Here is a 16,930-nt window from a genome sequence, read left to right on the forward strand (position 1 = left end):
CCAACCGATTAAAGAGCTGGTTTTGGTACGGTGACGATTTTGCGCAATAGAAATTACGTGTTCCAACCGCACAGTTACCGTTATACGTTTTGTGTTCTTTAGGTATCGTTTGTAAACCATTTCCAGGAAGTTCTTTTCGATGCTTGGTTGATAGCAAGTACTGATACAATTTTATCTAATCAAAAACATCAAGATTCTTCAGTAAGATAAGCAATCAAAAAGTAAATTCACTAACACGGGAATTTGTGCGAAGTAACGAAATGAAAATAATGTTTACTATCTGTATACATTTAGAGGAACCGTAGATAATGTAGTCTTAATTTACAAGGGTTAAAATACTTGAAACACTACACCAACACTGATTGACGCGAGTTTCGATAAACAAGTTTTCGTCTTCAGAGACTAACGTTAAACTAAAGCTTATTAACGTGACCCACCTATAATGTGTTGTCAAAAAATTCTCGTTTTCAATTTTTTTTTTCCGAATTTTGAACCTGCTTGACAGATTAAATTAATTTTCAACTTAAAGTTTTGACAAACCCATTTTTCTATATAATGTCTTTTATGTGGAAAATATGAAAAAATCGAAATCAAGTTCCATACATCATTTTCAATTCTTTTTTAATGATAATTAATTATCGGAAGTACTCGTACTTGAATATTCCCCTTTAAGAAATACCATTTTTTTTTTTTTGCTTTTAGAGTCGAATTCAATCAATATCATAAACTTTTGAACAGATGTTCATTTTATGAATTCTAAATTCCGTATATTGCATTAAATAGCAGCAATTAACACACTCTTGATTTTAAGAGTCTTAATATATTTCGTTTTGGCAAACAATTAATATTAGGTGAAAATACTCGCAAATATAGAGTCGTAGTTTTTAATAATAGATCTTGTTTATTTCTAATTTTAATGTTCAAAACAGTAATTCAGTTGTAAAATACAGAGTAATTAAAATATGATGATTTTTTTAATGATCAATTAAAATGTGAGTAAGAATGATTATAATAAGAAAACTACATATACGAGGGCCGATCCCTTTTTTCTTTACAGACTCCATTATTATTAACACATTTTCTTATTGATATAATTGGCTATTTGCGGACCCATTACTGTGGATCCCTTTTGCAAGTAATCTACTAAAATTACGTTTTCGGTTTCCTAATATCCTAATTAGTATAATTTTCCCTACTAAAAATTGGATCTTGTTTTAACTACTTAAACTGCCGTTTTCTAAAAAAGTGAAAATGTTGTCGCACTATCGCATATTTTACCATAAGTTTTAAATAAACAAATGTCGTTATGCGGTACTTATTAAGGTCAATATGAACTGAGTTGAACCGACGCGAGGACAAAGTTGATAGAAACCAAAATTACGTTCAAAATATTGTTAGGCATTTAAAAGTTTAGGAATTAATGTTAACAAATCGTGAATTGTTTAAGATTAATCTCATATAATCATAAACAAAAGCCATGAAAGAAAATAGATATATGGATAGTTATTAGTGATATAAAATAGTTTTATATAGTTATATACAGTAAATTGTAAAGAAGTCTTTGCCGGCTATATTATGAGCGGTTTCTTATTGGGAACGTGACAATTAAACACCAAACTGGACTAACTTTAATATATTTTCCGAGCTTCCGAATAAGTCTGGGAAATAATTAATTGATTGTTTTATTGATTAAATGAAATATTTCAATTAATCAATATTCCTATCAATGGTAATTTGAATATTGAATTTTGTAACCTATGAATTTCAAATTTTTACAAGAATTAATACGATTCAAATCTACCGAAAATCTTAATTAATTATTTCCTACACGATGAATACATAAGTATTCAAATGCTCGGAAAATATATTAAAGTTAGTCCACATGAAACTGGTGTTTCATTGCCACGTTCCCAATAAGAAACCGCTCGTTATATACAGTATATATAATTGTGTATAATATATAATATATAATAATTATCTAATATATAATAATATATAATATATAATATATAATAAATCTAGTATTCCAGGAGATGTCGTTTATTTTTCACCCTGTATTTCCGATTGGTGTAAGTCTAAGATTATTTAAATCAGTTTTCATTATTAATATACTGATCATTTCGAAAAATATATGTTGTTTTGGTGATTATTAACCTCAAAAGTCATAAAAAGCCAACATAAATTTAGTTGAACCGACGCGAGGACAAGGTTGATATAATAAATCAAAATTATGTTAATAATATTGTTAAACATTTAAAAGTTAGTATAGGAATTCAACGTCATTCATTATAGCTTAATTCAACGAAATTTAAAACTTGACGGAATATAATTTTGTAAGCAAAAGAATTCTATAAAATTCAACAAACACAATATTTACATCTAGTGTCATTTTGAAAGTTGTTTTTTGAATCATATAATTCACTATTTTATTAAAAAACTAAGATTCCAACAATGTCATTTAATTAACATAATTAATTTTTGGATATTTCTAAATTTATATACAATACACATTATATTTTAACCATAATTTCAGTCCCCGATGATGAATTCATAGATATCCAAAACCTAGGAATATATATTAAAAAGAGTGAGGTTTGTTCATGTTTTTATGTTGAAAATTGTCTTGATTTTAGGTATTTTTTAATATTAATGGCGTTTCGGTGTAATTGCGGTTTTTATCAAAATATTTTGATACCACTAAAAGCAATTGGATTCCTTTTTAATTAGTCATCGATACGATTTTTTATTAGTCAGTTCAAAGATAATTCAAACAAGCCTGTAGTTAAACCGTTGATGATACAGAATTTTTTTAATGCGAGGATCTGTTTATATTTGTGTGTTTATGAGTTTCGTAATTGGTAAACAGTTTCCCAAATTTGTAGATACTTATAAAATACGTTTTATTGCAATTTTGTATTCCCAAAGTATTCATCCACAAAGCGCATTCTAGAATAAGAAAAAAAATTATATTTTCAAACATATTTCCACACTATTTATATTGTTTGTATAGCTTTAGTTACTGCACAGTGCAAAAATGTAGTATGGAATAAGAAAAAACCTAGTTATCGATGAGACTGCAAAGGCTTTCAAAGTCCATACTGGGTTTGTCTACACCTTATGCTTTTTTCAGCATTTTTTGACGGTGAAATAATTCAAAAAATTTATACATTAATATATTCTTCTGTAATGTATTGGTGTATCTTTCGTTATCTAAATACTTCGTATCTTTCAGTGAAACGTTGTTACCTAATTTGAAATTAAGAGAAATAGAAATAACAGCTCGGTTGACCCAGAATTTTAATTTCCGGAAGAGTTCCCTTTGTTTTTTACCACAATTTGTGTATAAAGAAAGTTTTATGCTGAGAAATATGTGGCACAATTTCCAGCGATAAAAATGTGTATTGTGACGATTCAACCACTGATTAATGAACAAAGAATTTCAATTCATTATAACAACTAAAAAAGGAAAGTAAATAAATTTGACACACGAACAGATATTTTTCTTTCCGAGGTAATATATACGAGAATTGTCCGAAAAGTTTAAGACCTCAACTTGAAGATGTTAGCAATTTAAGGATCTCGGTATGAAGCTAGTAACGCAGCATCATATGTTGCACTAAGTGTGTTCTCTGATGTGGGAAATAAGCTGCATGTAGAAGATCTAGTAGCGGAAGCAAAACGCTACCTTGTGGAACACTTGGTCGATTAGACGAATCGTTGAATTTTTGTTTTGGTACCTAACCATGAAATACCGATTTTCGAGGTAGGATTTGAAAATAAGGAGATAATTTGGGAAAAGTAATTTTCTGATTTGGTAAAGTAGTTTCAATTGCCAAACTTTATCAAAGACCTGAATTACATCGATCAATATCCCGGAGCAGTACTTTTTATCTTACACATCTTGCGTGATTCCAAATGTATGATTCAGAATAACTTGTTTTTGATTAAGATGGTTTTTAATAGTTTCTCCAACAGTTTAGCCAGTATTGGAAGAAAACTCAAGTAACTTCTTCAGCAGCTTTTTCAGGTATTGTTTCAGCTAATTTCCACTGAATTGAAACATAACTAGTTCTGAGTATTGCATTAAGCATGTTATGATTTTCATGGCTTTTTTATGTAGTTGTTGTAGAAGTTTGGTTTTAATCAAGGCATGACCCGGGGACTTCCTGATTTTTAGGAAATTTATGGCGTCTTGAAGTTGTTTTGTTCTTATTTTTAGGAGAAGAAGTTGGTAAGTCAAATATCGATTTATATTGATATTATGTTGTTCTGTTTCTGCGAAGTTAGGTTGAAAAACATTGTGAAATCATTTGCGAAGGCAACTATCGCTTTTTAACCAATGATCTTCAGAGTTGAGGATGGGGAAGATTTGTAACTTGGAGACGAGCTAATTTTTTTTGTAGCCTTGTAGCCTAGCTACCTTGTAGCAGGTATTGTTAGATAGTATCATAAAATAATAAAATTTCGATGTATTTAATTCAGTGTTGTTGCTAATAACATTGTACGGTTGAAGCCACTTTTTTAATAATTAAAAAAATATCAAATGCTTCAACATTTTTAGAGCAATTAAATCCAATTTGAGAATTTTCGGTTATTTTGAATTTTAAATTTTGAAAAAATTTATAACAATTAATGGATTGGAGAATATTTAAAAAATTAATTCATTGCAAAAAATGTATTTTTTCTGGTTTATTCAGTTTTCCGTTGGTTAAACAATAATATCAAAAGATATCGAGTGTCATCTTTTATAATCAGGAACGTTTTTAAAAAAGTTACGACTTAAAACAATTTTGCAAACGAATGCGCCACTTTGCTCTGGTCTAAGAAGTAAAACCCAAAAAATGCGAATTGAAATCAAATTTAAAAAAACAGTAAACTAACGTAAGTATATATCAAATTTACGTAATGAAAAAAGTAGTTTTATTAAAAAATAATTACCTATATATATCTGAAAAGGTCACGCATAATTTAAAAGTAAATGACGCACATAACATACAATTCCACTAAAAACAAAACAAGTGGAAATAAACGAAAACACAACGAACAGCAGACGAGGAATCGCGCGTGTATGATACATGACTAATAAAACGGAGTAGGTTAAATTGAACAAACTATCCGGCAATTGTTTTCAATGTAGGTGTTGCCACTTCTTACGAAAAATTTAAGTTTCACGGATACTGTAACCTAAAAGGTCACATTTTGGGCTCAGACTAAACTCATCATGTTAATGTGTGTTGTCAGGGTTTTTTTGTGTTCCAGATGTTAAAAAATTGTGTATGCTTTCAAATTTCCAAATGGGGCGTCACTAAATTTTTTAACCTAAACTGAGAAAGGTATGAAAATAGGTTGAGGAAGCTACAAAAGAAGTAAATTTTCCATTGAAGATGATGACCTATCGGGAAGGCCAGTTCCCCGAAAATATCGATGCATTTCATAACATGATTTTATCAGACCGTAGAATTGAGCTGAAACGGATATCTGAAGTACTGAATATTTCATAAGAACGCGTTCGTCATATAGTTCACGTCAATTTTGACATGAGAAAAAGTGCTGCAAAATGGTTCCCAAAATATATGATTGTTGACCAAAAGCGTGCAATTGTAGAAGCATCGCCTTCGATCTGTGCCCGATTTGAAAACGATGTAGATTTTTTAAACCGAATTGTTACTATGGATGAGACTTGGGTACATTTCTACTATCCAGAAACGAAGCAACAATCGATGGAATGGCGACACTCTGGTTCTCCAAGACCTAAGAAGTTTCGTGTCCAAAAATCTGCTGGAAAAGTTCTTGTTTCAGTTTTTTGGGATTGCCATGAAGTAATCATGATTGATTTTGTCCACTCTACGGGAAAAAATTAGAGAGAAACGACGCCGAGAGCTTTCCAAAGGGGTTTTGTTTTTGCGGGACAACGCCCCTGCACACAAATCTCATGTTGCCAAGAAAAAAATTCGTGATTTGGGGTTTGAATCACTAGAACACCCCCTTATTCACCAGATTTGGCTCCGTTCGACAATCATCTCTTTCCTCAACTGAAAAAATTTTCTATAAACGAAGAGTTAATAAAAGCTTTGGAGGTCTGGTTTGCATAGCAAGAAGAAATATTTTTTTTGAAAGGTCTAGAGACGTTGCAGGTTTGTTGTAATAAATTAAGAGGAGAATATGTTGAGTAATAAAATATTTTGACATTGAAATTTTATTTGGTTCTATAATAGGCTAAGAATTTTTCAATATATCCTCATATAGAGACCATTACTCTACCATTTACTTTAGAAATAAGGAAATTGAAATAATTAATTATGAGATTTTTCAAGAAAGTTGTACGACTCAATTTACTTTTGCTCTAATTAAATTTTGAGAGGAGCTTCGTCTACGGATTATCCGATAGGGTTTACTGTTATTGGTATAACAACTATAAAGGGTTTAAGTTTGGAACCGTTGGTGATATTCATAGTGAACACACTATGCACCCCATCACTATACCACCACTCACAATTACACTATCTGACGCGCGTTTCGATAACAAAGTTATCGCCTTCAGAGACTGAAGGTAAACTAAACCTATTAACTTGACTTACGTGTTTTATACCAAATTTTCCCACCAATAAAACTTCTTCCACGAAAATCAAACTCAGCGGAAAAACTCCTAGGCGGGAATCTTCTTCCTTGACTAGTAAACTATACAGTATGCTGTAAGGAATTGGTTCTTTGTCTCTATTTAAGCTACTAATACATTTAGCAACTTCAATGTTATGAAATTAAATTATTTATATTTATCTCTTGATTGTGACTGGCAGCGAGATCGGCAATACTAGACTTTCCGGTCCGTTGATATTTTAAATGAGCTATGTGCTCTTTAAACCGGGCAATAACGGATCTCTTAGTCTGTCCAACATACTTCCCGTCACATTTACCACAGCTAATTACACTCTGTTAAATTTACGTCTCAATCGTTTTGTGTAATCAGGATTGAAAGGTATCAGAGCAAATTTTCTTATTTTCATTTTGAGTTTGGAAAAAAAGAGGTTTCAGATAGAGATTTCTCAAACCAGTGTGTTTAGTATAAAGTATACGGCTAGTAATTTCATGTATGGAAAATCTCGTCGTTTACACATTTCTCAAGATATCTCGGGGCAGAAAAAAGATATCGATATGCGGTTTTCGCTATTTTGAACTTGAACTTTTATGTTTCTACAATGTTTCAACACTATCTTTCAAACAACAAACGCAGAAGCGGATATAAGGGCATTTTTTTTCATAATAAAGTTCCTACTCACCCCCACTAAACCTTGTAAACGAAAAATGCGCAAAATTTGTTGAAGAATTGGAGTATCGTATATAAAGTGTCATTTAATTGGGTAAATTTCAAAAAATTTCACTTTTGTAAAATGCCATTCCGCTTGTTACGTTTTTTTTTCAAACTTTTTGAATATTCCTTCACGTTTACGTATTGTGGCACATTAGTAACTTCGGATGTATTTATTCTAACTTTCAATTGATTCCAATTTTTCCTCTACCTATGTACACTTCAAGCAAAAGTAAATTTTACTAAACTTGTGGTGATTTTATTCTTTATATTCTTTTTCTTTGCTTTTTTTATTGTGCTCACAAAAATTGCAGTTACCTTTACTGATTTCCTTTTGTTTTAAGTAAATTTTCTATGATAATTTTTATATGAATTCGTATTTTCTATTTATTTGGTGAACAGAATGAATAGAATAGAACAGATTCCTGTTTGGTTATATTTTAAATAATATACATTCAGTTTTTTTATACGTTAGTGCGTAAGCTTCTTTTTATTCAAATCTTTTCTACCTACTCATTCCTTTTTTGGTAATTTCCATCAGCGTTCCCGTTTCGTTCTTCATTATATTTTTTCCGCAGTTCTATAGCTGCCAGGTTGGGAGTTTCCACAATAATCACCAGACTACAAATTCAACCTCAACTCTAACATCTGGGAATCCCAGCCTTATATTCAATATATAGACAAGTCTGAGTTGCTTTTAATTTATAACTTTTTTTATTGTTCTTAGCAATAAATATTAATTTGGATAATCGTGTTTGGGTATAGTTTTAGATCGTTTAATTTTTATTTTAATTTAATTCATAAATTGTTTCCAGCTTTTCCGCATTTTTTATTAATTTTCAACGTCGTTCGTTAAAAAGCTGAGTGAGATATCCATTCTTAGCGACCCATCGGGGTAATATATCTTATTATTTTTTTCAGGTTTTCAAAATAATCAACTTCATGCATAGGCTTCTGTAGTCCCAACGAATGTACTACAAAATTCCCCTTCTCTTGATGAGTTACAAAAGTAGTTTTTGATAAGCAGGTCGAACGAAAACCCGCCAAGTGATGTTTAATAAATTCAGTTTCCGTCCAACAATTTAAGTTTAATTTTGTCTACAGCAACACACTTCCAGTCCCTGAATAAATCGGATCACGCGCTATTTTCGGTATAAAAATTCAGTACGTGAACTTACCGAGTATGTAACTAGCAATATTAATTGAATTACAAAAAGAAAATGATCGTTGTAATTCTAGGCACCACATAAACGTTATTGGTGTTTAATTTATATACTTAGATATCATAATATATAGCACACGCCAATTAGGAAGAAGTGACGGGAATTCTGAAATTCCTCTAGGCTGTGAATCTGATGCGGTTTCCTGGTTGTGTAAAAAATACATTCAATTTTAATACCACGAAGTAGGTTGCTGCTTAAGGCAGATAATATGGGCGAACGAATACATGCGCAAGTATAGCAAGGTTAGGATCTTGTATCTTGTATCAGGTCAATCGTGACATACGAAATAGAAACCAAAGAGGAAACCAATAAAACGAAAAGAAAAAAATACTGGTACGCCCACGTGAGAGGAATTGAAGAGAATAGACTGCCACGCATCGTATTTGAAGACAAACCAATACGGAAATGAGAACCCGGACGACCACATAAGAGATGGATGGACAACTGGCAGTCCATCTCTCAGGAACTGATACAGAGGAACCTGCAAAACTAACAGATCATGAGATCTTAAAAATGAATGAGAAGAAGAAGAAGGTTGGTATATGTTGTCTGTACTAGATCCGGATTTCATACACTAGGGCTCCTTTTTTCTTCACATCATCTTTGCTTGACCGTGGAAACATCTCTTTGTATTTAAACAACAATGTTTCGTAGGCATCATGATCATGATTACTCTTGACATTCCACAAAGATGACAATTCTCTGTAAAATTGGATACATTCGACTATAAACTTTCTCAACTTTTTTATTCTCTTTTTCCGCGTGCGTGTAATCCTCGTCAAGACGAAACACAGTATAAAAAGTATTGCCCACAACTGACCCTAAACAATGCAATAGAAAAATTTGGTGCAATAAAAATTAAACTCACTCAAACTTTTGTTCAATCATTGTACAATCTTCAATATTAACCTTAAACGGTCAATAATATTGCACAATTCGTAAAATTGCGCAATAAAATTGATTATCTAGGGGCCGCCTAAGCCGTCTATATAATTGTATTGTTAACATCAAATCAGTATATCAGAAGCGTAGCGACAGGCAAGTGTTATTAGAAGGAAAAAGCATACGGTTATTGAAAAACAAAGGACTTTTCTGAAACTACAACCCTGATTTAAGTAGATCACTTATCAACTGATTGCGAAACCTAACTTACAACGAGATTTAGATCACAGTTTCCTAATGTCGGGTTCAATTTTCGGTGGAAATTTCAAATTTAAAACATAATCTCTTCTGATTTTATCTTCTCTTCTCTTCTTCATCGTACGTTAGAAGTTAGTCCTGTGTTTACGTCAATGGTTGTCTAGCTGCAGCTGATAATGAAGACCACCTTTCATACTATCTTGTAGGTGGTCGTCCTGATGGTCGGGATGTATCCGGTTTTCCTTCCTTTGCTCCTTTCTCTTCGCGGATTTCTTGCCCACCTCACTACATCCTGGATGTCACATATCACATATTCTATTTTTAGGGTCTGCCAAGGTAGAAAGGATCATATAATATGACATCGAACCGATTAACTCAATGAATTTCCTAACAATAATGAACGTTTTCAGGGTTAAAAGTTTGAAGACGCCTTGCAGCCATCAATAGAGAAGGTTTCCAGTGAATTTGTAAACTTGGAAAAAATTGGTCATCGTTATGTAGCATGAGTCAAATCATTATGAAAGTAGAACTAGATTATACTCTGGGTGAGACACTGCTCCGTTGTTATCAGCAGTGAAATATTGGGTAGCAGAGTTTAAACAAGGCTGCACGACCTGCGTAGATCAGCATCGCAATGGTCGACCAAATAAGTTAACGACTCCAGAAATGATGAAGAAAATCCACAAAGCGTTCGACTGAAAGTGCGCGAACTAGCAGACCTAGTAGGCATTTCAAAAAGTGCGTTACATCGCATTTTAACTCAAAATTTGGCTATGAGAAAGTGCAAGATGGTTGCTGCGTTTGCATCATGAAGATGTTTGGCAATGTTTTACAGAATTAAAGCTGAATTTTTGGGCCATTTCATAACTACAGATGAAACGTAGATTCGTCACTTCATACCCGATACAAAAGAACAATCAACACAATGGACTAAAAAGGGAGAACCGTCTCCAAAGAAGACAAGAAGACCGTTCAATCTGCAGGCAAGGTCGTGGCTTCGGTTTTTTGAGATGCGCGTGGGATGATTTCCATTGACTTATAAAAGGAAAAACGTTTGAGCGAAGATATTATGCAAAAATGGCCGCATTTGGATGAGAACAAAGTTTGTTTCATCAAGACAATGTTCCAGCTCAAAAATAGAACACATTCTGGAAAATAGTGGGATATCAAAAAAAGAATAACTCACGCTGTGCGATCAATTTCTAAAGAAGAAGTAGCTTCTGGACAATTCCAAAAACGAATTGAAAAACTTTTAAATACCCGCTAGAATCTGGAAAGAGAACGGAGCCCCATTGTTCGTCAGTCCACTTAAAATGTTCTCTGGCAAATCGTAGACGGGCAGTAGCTGACCTTTTTGGTTCAAGATTAGCTGCCTTAAATCTTCTTTTGACTATCAAGCCACTCAATCTGAGCTCTTGTTGGACTTGAACAACAGTGAGGACCCGAATCCTCAGCGATGTGTATACAATGAATCGGTGATCTCTCTCGGATGTGCAACTTTTTCTTTCGGAACCGAATCTTCGGTGAAAGTTACCAGTCTCTTGGTAACGACGGTAAACAGTGGAAACAGCAGACTGACTCGTGTTCAGCGCACTTCTCGCCGACTCTGGTCTTGTAGCAATTAGGTGATTGCTTGAGGTGCTTTATCACTTGTTGTGTTCTTTTCTGGGTGGAATTATTGTTTGTTGTTAACGAAGATTTGTGTCTGTTAATGTTTGATGGCTAACTGATAGTGGTAAATAACCTATTATAAAGGTCGTTTACCCCTAATTAACACTATTGTACACAAGCATAAAAAGGATGGTTGATGACCATATTTTTGGACTGTGAGAAGTAATACTATATGAAAATACAGTTTTTTTGCGATTGCAATCGCGGAATCGATTTTTTTGTTCACGAGTGTAGATTAATGTTCATTACCAACATTTGAAATATTTTAATCTTTTAATAGTAAAGTTTATTTTATTTCTTCGTCTGTATGTCTTCAAAATGTCAATTCAAAATAATGTATTTTTTTTAATCTTACTGTTGATATCTTAACCTCACTTTCCATACATAACATATTGTTGTGGCGATTGTATTAATATATTTACTTGTAGAAGTATTATTTTTAATATTAAAAATGAAATATTTGTCTTCAATTTTTTCTCAATATTTACCTATAAAATTTGATTAATTATATAAGGTCAATAGGTCAATTATCGATTTTTAAATAAACATTAAAAATTGGTTAATTGAATTATGTTAAATAGGCCGAGCAGATACACGATTACAAACATAGTTTCGACAAATATATTTTGATTTTGGCATTTACTACATTGACAAAAAAAACTCTTGTTGACGTACCGGTAGCGAAAATAACTTGGCTATTTTAAATCGAATTAACAGGAAAAATAATTGATGAATGAGAAAATTGCGGTTAGCTCGGTTACTAGTCGATAAATGAGAATGACTCACCTCTAACACACTCCCAAAACACTTGAAATTATCCAAAAAATGTAACACTAATTGATACGGTACTTTGTTTTTGATTATCCGTTTCCAAATTGGCGTATATACGAATTTTAATGTTAAATTAATTGCGAGCAACAGTTTACGACGTTCTTGTTAAAACTAAATCGATGTATAGAGACCGGCGTCAAGACGCGTAATTTTGGCGTCTGCGCGGCCACAATCTCAATATCTATGACGTTTTTTCATCGAAAAGGACTGGGTGAAATTATCCCTAACATTTATAAAAGGAATAGGAGTAGTAAGCTAATTTCGTCCGAAATAAATTTAAAAATAAATAACTTTTTGTATACCAGGAAAGTTGGAAAATATTTTTGAGCAAATTTTTACAATTTTAAACTATTAGTTTCTGTTGGACAATCGTTGGGGTTGAAAATGGAAAACAATTTAGTACCAACTGCCATTAAGTGTTTCTTTTTGAAAAGCAATACGCCTACAGAAAAGAAAGGAGCAAGATATTGTGTACAGAGACTATACGCAATAATTCAAGACTACGACAACCAGCGACAATCATCGAAAAAGTGCTCAAAATGGTACTGTACAACCATGGGATTGAGCTTAGAGATAGAGGCTATCATCATATCATAATTCATTGTAGCATAGTGGACGGCGAAGGGCCGTCAAGTACATAGGCCTTTTCAATTAGGATATGATTGCCAATCAATCGAAGATCCCATAGAGACCACATAATGGCCCCGCATTAATAAATACCAGCAATTGTTCTTCCGTGAAGCTGGTACCAAAATTATTCGCTGAAGCTTGGGTGTTTCAAATGTGGTTGCCGAGAATAGTTTGAAATGCACAAAAGACCCCGCCCCGAAACTTGCCACAATAATAGTTTGAAGAAAGCTGATAAAAGTCTAAACCCTAAAAACCCCCAACACCGTCAAAATTATCACTGAAATGTCCGAAAGTACCCTAGGAGGAAGTCTAAAGGTGTACGTAGTCCCAAAACATCCCCAAACACACAAAACTACCCTTGAAAAGTCCAATGGTACCATAAGAGGATGGCCATCGGCCAGTTTTTCTGAAACTTGGCACAATGATAGTTAGCAGCGAGTTGATAAAATTCTAAACCCTAAAAACACCCAACACCGTCAAAACTACCACTGAAATGTCCGAAAATAGCCTAGGAGGAAGTCTAAAGATGCATGCAGCCCCAAAATATCCCCAAACCCACAAATCTAGCCCTGAAAAGTCCAAGGGCACAATAAGAGGAGGGGCATCGGCCAGTTTTTCTGGAACTTGGCACAATGATAGTTTGCAGCAAGTTCCCCATAGGGGAACAAGTTCCAAACTTCCCCATATCCTTAAAACTACCCCTGAAAAGATCTTCAATGTTTCACGGGCGGTATGACACAAAGCAGAAACCACATGAGCCACAAGGAACTGTCAGAAGGAAAAACGGTCAAATTATACCCCCAGGTCATAATGCACACCATGCAGTGACCCGTTGTGGATGCATTGCTGTCTAATGAATCATTCGGGTATTTTCTAAGCCCCAAATGCGACAGTTTTGCATATTAACGAGGTGAAATTGGTCTCAACAATGAAAATGATTTTGTTTGCAAAATCAGCAGATCAATCTTGCTTAAGGATCTAATTGGTGAATTCTCTTGCTCTTACTCTCCACGAACCAGTAGTTTCGATTTTTTTTATTATTCTTTTCACAGTAGATGAATTAAATACATTATTTAGATCGAGCATTGGACGCACTTTACGAATAGTGGCAATTAATCAGGTTGCGTTGTTCTACCGTGTAATGCTCCTTGTTCACTAACCCCCAACTGTCAACTTTCGATCTGTCACGTCACAATCATGTGACATTATGAATGTCAAACATGGCGCGGAATTCAAATCTTGCATTCCTATTGGAACACCCTTTATATTTATCTATTATGAGTTTTTTATGCATCAATGTAATTAGATTTTGAGAAATCAAGTTTTTTATAGAAAAAAAAACAGCAGTGAATTTTTTAGATGAAATTGTATATTGAAAATTTTTAGGATTCGATTTTTTTTCGTTTTTTTGCATTTTTGGAGAACATTTACCACAGTTATGTATAATTTTTTCTCGCCATTAGAAAGTAGAGATTTCGACGAACAAAAAGGCCACCGATTTTAAAGAAAATCTGATATTTTAATGCGAGAATTAGGGTGGTTTTTCGACATGGAATCAAATTAAAGTAAAAAATGAATATTTTAAATCAAAAAATTATAATGTCTTTGCAGCTTAAAAAGGTAAGTTTTTGTGAAAAATTTTTTTTGTAAAAGAAAAATAAAAAACCAAAAACTTGGTTATATCAACGTTTTGAGGTTATGTGAAAAAAGTTTAACTACAAAAGTTCCGGATCTTTTTATTACCTACAACTTTTTTCCATAGGATTTGTAGTTTTGTCGAAAGCCGTTTTTTACCTCAAAAGCTCACCCTCTTCACTTTCCGATGACAAATCGCCCTTGGAATTATTTTTCTTACATTTCTATTGATTCCTTCTTTTCTAATACTTTTGGTTAGATATTGTTACGAACTTGTCCACGACAAAGACCGAGAAGTTGATCCTGTACTGTTATAATGGAAGTCTAAAATTTGATGAATACGCAGGTTCGGTTGATTTTTGTTTCTATTTTTATTATACTGACCAATAAGTTTCATCGTACTTTCATTTTTTTTTCTGGTTCATCTATTAAATCGAGAAAATCCACCGATATTGTTAAACTCTCGAGGTATAAAACCGAAAGCGTACTCAACTGTCCAAACGATATAATCTCCCTACTTGACGAAAATTATAATATTGCAAAAATAATTGTTACAAACTCGTCCACGACATGGGACCTCGAAGCCGGTTACAATGAAAGTCGAACGTCGGTTCGCAGAATTTACATGTTTTTATTATAGCGGCGATTTTTTTATACTATTTCAACTAATTTCCAGAAAGTCCTTTTTATTTATATGTTTGTTTACTTTCTAGAATTCTAGAAATTCCTATCTAATATAAATTCGTACTTGTTTAGCAGCAAGAATAAGTTTATAATTAAAACTCATAATGAACGGAACGAAACAGCAAAAATTAATCGATAAATTTGAAAAAATAATAAAATTAGTGAATATTCAATTGTATAAGTATTGATACAAACTCGTCCACGACATGGACCTTGAAGCCAGTCCTATTCGGTTACAATTAAAGTCGAAAACTTGGTGAATACGCCGGTTCGCAGAATTTACCTGTTTTTATCACATAGATGATTTGTTTATACTGTTTCAACTAGTTTCTAGAAAGTCCTTATTAATTATTTGTTTTTTTACTTTCCGAAGTTCTAGAAATTCCTTTCTGATATAAATTCGTACTTGTTCAGTAACGAATATAAGTTTATAGTTAAAACTTATAGTGAACGGAACGAAATAGTAAAAAGTAATCGATGAATTTGAAAAAATAATAAAAGTAGCGAATATTTAATTGTATAAGTATTGTCACAAACTCGTCCACGACATAGACCTTGAAGCCGGTCCTGTTCGGTTACAATTAAAGTAGAAAATTTGGCGAATTCTCCGGTTCGCAAGATTTACACGTTTTTGTCATAGTGGCGATTTGTTTATATTGTTTTTTAAAACTAGTTTCTAAGAAGTCCTTTTTATTTATGTTTGTTTACTTTCTAGAATTCTAGAAATTCCTTTCTGATATAAATTCGTGCTTGTTCAGCAGCAAGAATAAGTTTATAATTAAAACTCATATTGAACATAACAAAATTTTAAAAAATCATAAATGTAATGAACATTTAATTGTATAAGTAGTGATAAGTTAATTGTTATAGTGTATAGTGGAAGTGTGTAAATAAATTAAGTAAGTAAAAGACAGTGTGTATAAATTCTCCCCACCGTTAAAAATAGTTTAAATAAATAAAAAAATCACATATCACAAATTATAAATTGAAATCTCGCTAATAACCTTCGCAGTTGAGGCTACAATAAATATATTTAAAAAAATATCTTGATATAATATTTATCTGTCATGTTATCAAAGAACAGATCATCATTTCCTAGAATATAATTAATAAATTACTTGTAATTTGGTATTACCGTATGAAAATAACAGTTGTTAATTTCAATTATGAATAAAAACAAAATATCCGACCGTAAATTTTTTTATACAACACTTTTAAATTGGTAAAAGTAGACCGCTATTGCTAATGGTTTTTTTAACATTGACGCGAATTGAGAGTTTTTTCCAGATATCTGAAAATAGTAACGATGATTCATTAAATAGCATCTCAAACAGGAAGGAATTCTCGCCTTATCACCGAACCTATTCATCAATTTAAAGCTATTAAAACAAATACGAATATTATCATTGAGACTGAAAAAGTATCTGTTTATGTTTGATAGATGACATTAGGGCCAATTTTACTGTCTAGGGATAAACTGGAGTTTAAGATAATTTTTCTTTACGGGTCAAAATTCTTCCGAAAATTGTATAAACAAAAATGATCAAACAACGGCTGGAGTTATGCAAATGGGAACCCACCGATTTGTTTTTATGGCGTCTCGCAAGGAGAGAGAATGAAAAAAAATGTCCTTATCTAATCTAAACAAATTTCAGTTATTTAACTTAACTACCCCTCCCCCCTGCTGCAAGTTTCCGTCACGAATTTGAAATTAAAATATATGGTCACTTTAGTATTTGGCGTCGTCAAGGCAGAGGGAAGGCTCCGAGGGTAGTGTTCTCAACTCTCAAAAAATCATCTTCTTAAAGCC

General features: G+C 32.7%; 1 protein-coding gene across 2 annotated transcripts in view; it reads right to left on the reverse strand.

Annotated features, from left to right (window-relative positions):
• Positions 1 to 16,930, reverse strand: part of LOC130901832 (tyrosine-protein phosphatase non-receptor type 9) — a 42,120-nt gene that overhangs the window by 17,742 nt on the left and 7,448 nt on the right. The window lies entirely within an intron of this gene.

This window comes from Diorhabda carinulata, chromosome X (genome assembly GCF_026250575.1).
Source record: "Diorhabda carinulata isolate Delta chromosome X, icDioCari1.1, whole genome shotgun sequence".
Classification (NCBI taxonomy): domain Eukaryota; kingdom Metazoa; phylum Arthropoda; class Insecta; order Coleoptera; family Chrysomelidae; genus Diorhabda; species Diorhabda carinulata.